The 7,882-nt window shown below is 38.1% G+C and overlaps 1 long non-coding RNA gene across 1 annotated transcript; it reads right to left on the bottom strand.

Annotated features, from left to right (window-relative positions):
* Positions 1-895: 895 nt before the first annotated feature.
* On the bottom strand, positions 896-5,441 carry LOC147339192 (uncharacterized). The gene is made up of 5 exons (XR_015128906.1): positions 5,212-5,441; positions 3,986-4,248; positions 3,721-3,892; positions 3,216-3,336; positions 896-2,911 (listed from the first exon to the last, which is right to left on the bottom strand). It is a non-coding gene; the product is annotated as an uncharacterized LOC147339192 (long non-coding RNA).
* Positions 5,442-7,882: the final 2,441 nt, after the last annotated feature.

Raw genomic sequence — 7,882 nt, 5'->3', positions numbered from 1 at the left:
ATCTCTACTGCTACAATTAACCCCCAACATCCACCCATTACAAAGAAATACAAGACATTAACGTTCCAAAATACTTTGTATTCAGATACACCACAAGTAAACAAGTCATACAAAATTACAGTATGGGACAATGTACATTTTGTCATCAGTGCCATTTGAAAATTGCCTATCATAAGGTCTATAGTACACCAGATCATCTACAGAGATCAGTGCAAAGACATCTAATCCATCCTCAATAACAAATGCATTTAAGTGATCATTGAAATATACTGTTGAGACCTTACAAGTTAGAAGATAAGTATTGAAATCGCTAACAATTATACTGACAATCTTACTGAACAAAGGCATCTCATTTTCAACACCAGAACAAACATACATCCCAACTTGATATTCTGTACCATAACTTTTGACCCAGGAAGTTGTAGAAACAATAGAAGAAACATCAAACATTTTATTCAGTGCTTCACTGCCTTTTAAGCTGCTGGCCAAGACTTCATTAATGGGGCCGAACTGTAATCTTTTAAAATAAAAATTTTCAAAATGAAAGGCTAATTGATTCTGATGTTTTTTTACTAGTGTTTTTGTGATATTTTTAAAGTTCTTTACAGATCTTTTGAAGAACTTGTGCTTTGCTTCAAATCTCATGCACCACATATGTATGAGTGGCCCAATTTTTCTAATGCAGCGTGGGTAATGGATCATTAGGTGGTGCTTTGGAATCAAATTCCGTTCTGGAAAGAGAGATTTGAAAGCCTTGTGATGATCGGCAATCAGATGTTTCAAATAGCAAGTCATGCCATGAGTTATAATGGGTGAAAAAACAATGTTCACAATTTGAACTAACAAAAGTAGCAAGTTCCAATGTCCATCATTTCTGCACAAACGATATCTCCAAAAATCAATGGGCTATTCCGCAAAAGACACCATGACTGCACAGCATTAAGCCCAAGATCTTTGCTGTTGTCATCCAGTTTTAGCCCACCTGGCCTGTTCCTTCTCTGTGCATATCCGTAGTTAAAGCTTATAATTCTCTGTGACAATGAATTCAAGGATATCAAAGAGGTCTTAATCAAGTACTGAAACACAAGCTTTAACTCATACTGCACCACTCCCTCTAGTAGATCATGCATTATGTCTACAGCATAGTTGTCTGAAATATGGAACAGCCGAAGTGAATTGAGTAAACAATTTCTTTTTACACCAAATGTTGAGGCCAAAGCAGGATTTTGTTGAATGGCACCACAGTGTTTGTAATGAAGTTCTTTGGAACGCAGTGTTAAGCCTACATGATCTTCACTAAAAACTGACTGCAACTCTGTCTTATCAGTTAAACAAAATCTACAACAATAGTTTGCACTAAATGATTCAACAAAACCAAAAATGCTATGTAAAGCCAAGTTGTCACCTGTAATCTGAAAAAGCGAACCTCTCACAGGTGTGGCTGAAAAGGGCACTTGCATTCCTTCAGTTTCTAAAATCTTTAGATCATCAACAAGTGGCTTTAGGATAGGATCAAACCCATATTTTTTTAAGTCTTCTGAATGAAAAAGGGCTACAAGATGAATGTTCATCAACACAGAATTTAACTCTGGTGGCAAATTTCTCAAAACAAAATAAATACAACCAAGTTTGTGCACCCCCTTTTTTGAGCCTAAAGGATTAGCAGTTTCAAAATCGTCATAGTAGAGCTGGATCTGGAGAGCATGTTCTTGTTGTGAGAATAAACTGTGATTTTTGAAGTAGGAGCCGTCATTTAAATCTCTGTACAATCCCTCCATGTTTAGTTTTTTTTTCTGGAAACTGCTACAAAGTTCACTGTTTCGAAACATAGATGAAAGGGATCCCATGATAGGAACGTACATGAATTTATCATTGACAGGAACTTGCCTGTATGTCCCTGTTGTTCTATCTTTGCGTACATCAAAACGCACACCAAGAACATGCTCTATGGGTTCAACTATTTTCCATTTTTGCTCAAAATATCTTATCCTTTTAGATTCTGTGTTAAGACATGAAAATGGATTTTCAAGCTGATCAAAGCAATCCTCAACTTTTTCTAAGGTTTCTCTTGATGTATCAGTTGACAAACAGTCGACAACAGATTGTTTTGCATGTGCATGGATGTCATTAACCAGTTCCTCCAATGAACCAACTAAACACTGTACAGTACTTTCAGGAACTCCTGATGATTGTACTTGAGCAATAACAGAGCTGCACATGTTCAGTATTTGCCTTTTTTCAACTGGAACCGGTGTAGTTATTGTCATGGGATGAGCCACATTTACAGGCTGTGAAACAGAGGTTCCATCGTTAGGTACAGGCTCAAAATTGTTGATGACCTCAGAGTGAACGCAGTCTCCATGTGCTCGGAATAAGTGCCGCTTGTAACCAGAGTACGTGTGAAAGATAAATGAACATCCAGGCTCTCCACAGGTCAAACGTAAAAACTTTCCTGGGTACAAACCATGCTGGAACTTCAAATGTCTAAATAACACTGAGCAACTTGTGTGGTGTATCTTGCAAATGTAACAGATGAACATTTCCAGTCAAAGTGCTGAATAGTGGATATCTTTAAACCGTACAGTGAAGACTTCCTCTTGTTTCATTGACCCGAGGACTGTCCTTCACGCTGCCAACATCAATGCCATACACTTGATGGTCTGGATGAATGTGTAGAAGTTGTCCAATGCCTTATCAAAGGACACGGCAAATTAAAAAATGTGCCTTGAAAAGTTTTGCCTTGTCAAAACCTGCATCTCCCATCTGTGTCACACAGGGAATGACCTTTTGATCTAGGACAATGTAGAAACTTTGGGTAGAAACTTTGGATGATGTTCTTTCTTTCTCCAACCCACAGGACGAATGGCTGAGTGGGGCCAGCCTTAAGAAAAGCCTCTGTGCTACCTCCCACCTGAGGGAGAGAAAGAAACCAAGTGATTCACATTAAACAAAATTGATAATCTGATGTTGAGGCATTGCTGTTTGAAATTATGACAATATTAAAATGTTTCACTCCGCGCGCACAATTATTTTTGTTTCAATGTGTACATTTAGTTTTAATAGAAACAATGACATGTCAGTCCTGCAACACCAAGCTTGTCTGGGATAGATACATCTGCTGCAGGTTGGATCACCTTGCCATCTTAAAATATCAGCCGTTGATAATTTGCATCTGTTCTCATCAAAAGAGAAATATACAATTCTAAAAAGCATACCTTGATGAATTTCATTAGGTGGTGAGCAGCATCTGATGTGCTAATCTTTGAAGACGTCCTTCCCTTAGATGTTGGAGTGAAGTGAAGCAGCAAAAGATGGCAGCCGCCTCGCAGTCCCAAACTACAGAATAGAAATTAAGATCATCACAATTACTGTCATTTAAAGGACCACAGCAGTCATTTTTCCACGTTATGTAATACCATGATGACATTTTAGACACCTGATAATTTTTCTAATAAGGCAGTTTTCCAGCGCCTTGGTATAAAAATTCATTTCTAGAGACTTAAAATCTTCTGGCCACCAAGTGAAGTAGATATCGAGTCATAACAATAGTAAGATTATGTAACTTTTTTTGTGTTCAAACTACATTAAATGTCATTTCAGGTTTAACATGTTTGTAAGCTTGTTTTCATACCATACAGAAATGAGTGATATATTGTGTTGTGGGAATTAAGCAAATGCTGTAAAGGCATGCAAAATCTACCATTTCCAACTTACACTTACCAGCCTCGTTAGAGTAACGCTGTGCAGAAATGAGCAGCTCATCCAATTCTGTACTCTGGGACAGATTTTTGCAATCTTTGATGATCCTTGGCTTGAAGAATGTTGGCCACTTTGCAAGGAACTTACCAGACACTTCCTCCCCAAAAAACAGCATTGTGAAGTCTTGGTCAATCTTAAACACAAAGTGTAACAACAGAAACAACACATTAACAAGAAAACAAACAAAGGAACCACAAAGCAGTCATTAAATTATTTTATGCCTTACCAAGCCAGGTGTATCCAGAAATCTTGGGAAAAGGTCCAGGACAGTAGAAGCTATGGCAGGTTCTTGAACCACTTTTTGCCTATGTTGAAATGTCACCTTCATGTTGTCTTTGACATGTTTCATGTCAGTTGAGTGCCTCTTCCTTGCATTTATCACCTGACAACGGCCTCACATTTGAACACAAGTTGCGAAGAGTCTTGGGGCTGTCTTGAAAAGCTGACTTTGATTAGTTCATCTCTTCTCGGGAACCAGCATATCACCACCTGCCAAGAGTAAAATAAGGTCCAGCATATAACACCATTTCTTTGCAAAATATCTAGCATGTCTAGTCCCTTTAGACTGAGTTAAAATTAATTTTGTTAAGAAAAACATCCTTGATCCATTTTTTAAGTAGTACAAGCTGTGTAACATGACTGCAATACAGTATTCTCTCAACTATCACAGGGGTTAGTAGGAACCATATTTCTATTTTATTATTTTTTTATATATTTTAAGCGATAAAAACCCTCCCCACAAATATTCCTGACAATGTAGCGTTTGGTTTGTTCGTTTTTAAATTTCAAATATTGTATAACAAGACAAAACTGCAAATATGAACGCATCCCCCCCTCTCCCTCTTAACTAACCGATGCCTTTAATTGAACTACCAAATTAACACAATGGTCCTCTCTTTCTGGTCAGACACTTTGCAGCACTTCTGCTGTAATTTTATTCATATTTAGCACGGACTACACTACCCATGAGGGCCGGTAACACTCTGCCCTCATTGCCTTTATATTAAATCATTTTTGGCTAATGACAAAAAAAAGTCACTTTAAGGGCCAAATTGCATTATACTTCTTCACCTCACCTGACGTGGGCCGCAAGTGGCCTTTGGGCCACGAGTGGCCTCTGGGCCGCGAGTTTGAGACCACTGACCCTAAGGCTTTGGCAGTTTAATTCGGAAATAAATAAAAGGCATTTAATAAAAACTGTGAAATATATTAACATGTAATATTCATTACAGTCTGCCAATAGCCAGATTATGCTAAATGAATATTAGGAAAGAAACTGGTACTTTGCAGAGTTCTAGCTAGCAGTAGCCCAGCTTAACAAAAACAGTTAAAATTCAAATATGACACTTAAAGATGATGTATTTTGATATAAATACTATTTCTTTTACTAGTTATCATGTTACTTGTTCTAACATCAATCTAAAACTTAATATTTAACCGAATAAAACTTACCGCATCAGCAAGAAAAAATGGCGACCGAAGATTCTGGATTGCGAAGCTCCACAGGAAATGAAGGTGTGGTCTAATTTAACACCCACAGTGTTAAAATGCAGTAACGACTAAAATCTACACTTACACTTTTCAGGAATCAACTCCCGATGTGTTATTTTAACTCGATTAAGTGTTGAACTAACTCGGAACTCTGTTGAAATCTACTAACACTGAAAAATCAACACTGGCATTTTTGCTGTGTATAATGAGGATTTTTGACACAGAAGAATGCTATAGCAAAAGGTTATTTGCCTCACAGAAAATTAAGTTTCTTAATTCAGCTACTCCATTTAAGTGTCATATTTTAGAAAGATGGAAGGAAATTGGAAATGTTTCAGCATTAGAATTACCAACAGTATATGAACCACTTCTGAATTCATAACTGCTACTTAAAATGCTTTTCTTCAAACACTAAGGGTTAGTGAATATGCTACCTATGTAAAAGATCCTAAGGTAAAAACTGGCATAGTAAAGCTTTTACTGCTAGTCAGAAAGAACATCTGTAGTTTTAAGATAACAATTCATGCCTTTCAAGGGAGAATTGTATTGTTAACCTCGAAGAATATTGTAATTGAACAAGAAAACTGAAGTTGCAGTCAAAACATGTAACAATCAAAAGCTGGGATAATTCATTGCAATGAATTGAATCAAGTTCACTTAATATTTAAAGTTTGATGGGTCTTTTCTATTTTAGAGTTTAGCTACTCTAAGTTGCTGTTATTACTCAATAATTTCCTTGAATCAGTATTACATGAATATAAGATGACAGCTACCATGCAACTGTATGTCAGTACAGATGCTTGAAAAAAATCTGCTGCTTCTTAATGTGAACAAGTATCCACACTGAAAAAACAGGCTGAACTGGGGGACAAGCACAGAGGCTGTATACAAAAATGGAATGAATGGGCTCTATTTCCTGCAGCTGAGATTTTCTCAGCTTTGTGCATCTAAATGTTGGAGATTTTCTATGACTCAGTTGTAGTGAGTGCGATGTACTTTTTTGTGGTCTGCTGGAGGAGGAACATTGGAGGTGGTGACACCAGCATACTGAATAAACTGATTAAGAAGGCTTGTTCTGTGATTAGCTACAAACTAGATACACTTGACTGTTATCCATCCGTCCATCCATCCATCCATCTTCTTCCGCTTATCCAGACCCGGGAAAGCAGCAGCCGAAGCAGAGAAGCCCAGACTTCCCTCTCCCTGCTCACCTCCTCCAGCCTATCCGGGGGAACACCAAGGCTTTCCCAGGCCAACAAAGAGATATAATCTCGCCAGCGTGCCCTGGGCCTGCCCAGAACACCTCGCTTAGGTGACAGCCAGGAAGCATACCTACCAGATGCCTGAACCACCTCAACTGGCTCCTTTCGATGTGGAGGAGCAGCGGCTCTACTCTGAGCCCCTCCTGGATGGTTGAACGTCTCACCTTATCTCTAAGGGAGAGGCCAGTCACCCTTCAGAGAAAGCTCATTCCCACCGCTTGTATCCACGATCTGGGGAGGGTGCTCGAGGGTGAGCGTCTGGTGGCCCGGCAAAGCCCACCACCCGTAGGTGGCGCTGTAAGGGTCGGGTGCAATATGTGCTGGGTGGCTTGTCGGCTACCAAGATTCATTAATGTTAACATTTTAAAATTCTGTAAAGCTTTGTTGAGTTTCAAAATGTTTAATCATTATCATTATTATTGCTGTTGTTGTTATTATTATCATCAATACTAGTAGTTGTAGTAGTAGCCTTCCAGCTGCTGTAACAGAAGTTATATTTCCTAAATAGGGGATTTTCTTTGAATCTTATTTTATATTCTATGCATGCAGAATACAATGAAACCTGGGTATAATGCTGGTATCATTAGCTCAGCTAAATTAACTAGCAACAATTAATAAAGTTTATAAAAGAATAGTAACATTAGCTTACAACAGCACTAATAATAATAATAATAATAATAATAATGGATACTTTATTGATCCCCATGGGGAAATTACTTGTTTTTTCTCTGCATTTGACCCATTCACTCAGTGAAGCAGTGGGCAGCCCACTAAGCAGGCGCCCGGGGACTGCCGGGACTAAGACTGCCAAATAACTGGGAGGTAGCAGCCCATCAGTGGTAGAAACCTTTAAGTTATCTGAGTAGAGAAAACACTGTACAGAACAGTTACAGACATGCTAAAAATACCCATATGTAGATTCTCCTAATTTACTTGTTTAAAAGGAATTAGTAAAATAGAGCAGAATACAGTCATTTAGCTGACTGATCAAGTTCACTGCTGACAGCAAAAGGGGAATTTACCAGTAGTCTTTGAGGAAGCCACTGATAAGTGTCTTTGGTATGTTTAGCCAGAGGGATTGCTTGGCTTCTGTAATAAAATCAGTCACAGAGTTCAACACCAACCAGCGAACTGAACTTGTTTTGTTCAGTTTTGTTCTTGTTTTTTTAATATATGTTAATTTTAAAGAGTTTCATTTTTGGATTGTGGATTTTTAGAGTGTAGTTTTCACTAAAATAAGAAATATTATGTAAAAAGATCTAGTCATTAAACATTCCACAACCTCCTCCAGGGGGGTAGCATTTACTCTACCCTGCAAGAGTATCTGCAATGGCAAATGTGCCATTTCTTGGAGAGGTTAATTTATCCAT

The sequence above is a fragment of the Aulonocara sp. 'chitande type north' Nkhata Bay genome, linkage group LG1 (assembly GCF_057382095.1).
Source record: "Aulonocara sp. 'chitande type north' Nkhata Bay isolate Kocher_YH1m ecotype deep benthic linkage group LG1, A_spYH_male_GT1.1, whole genome shotgun sequence".
In the NCBI taxonomy this organism is placed as follows: domain Eukaryota; kingdom Metazoa; phylum Chordata; class Actinopteri; order Cichliformes; family Cichlidae; genus Aulonocara; species Aulonocara sp. 'chitande type north' Nkhata Bay.
This window is presented reverse-complemented; position numbering and strand designations above follow the sequence as displayed.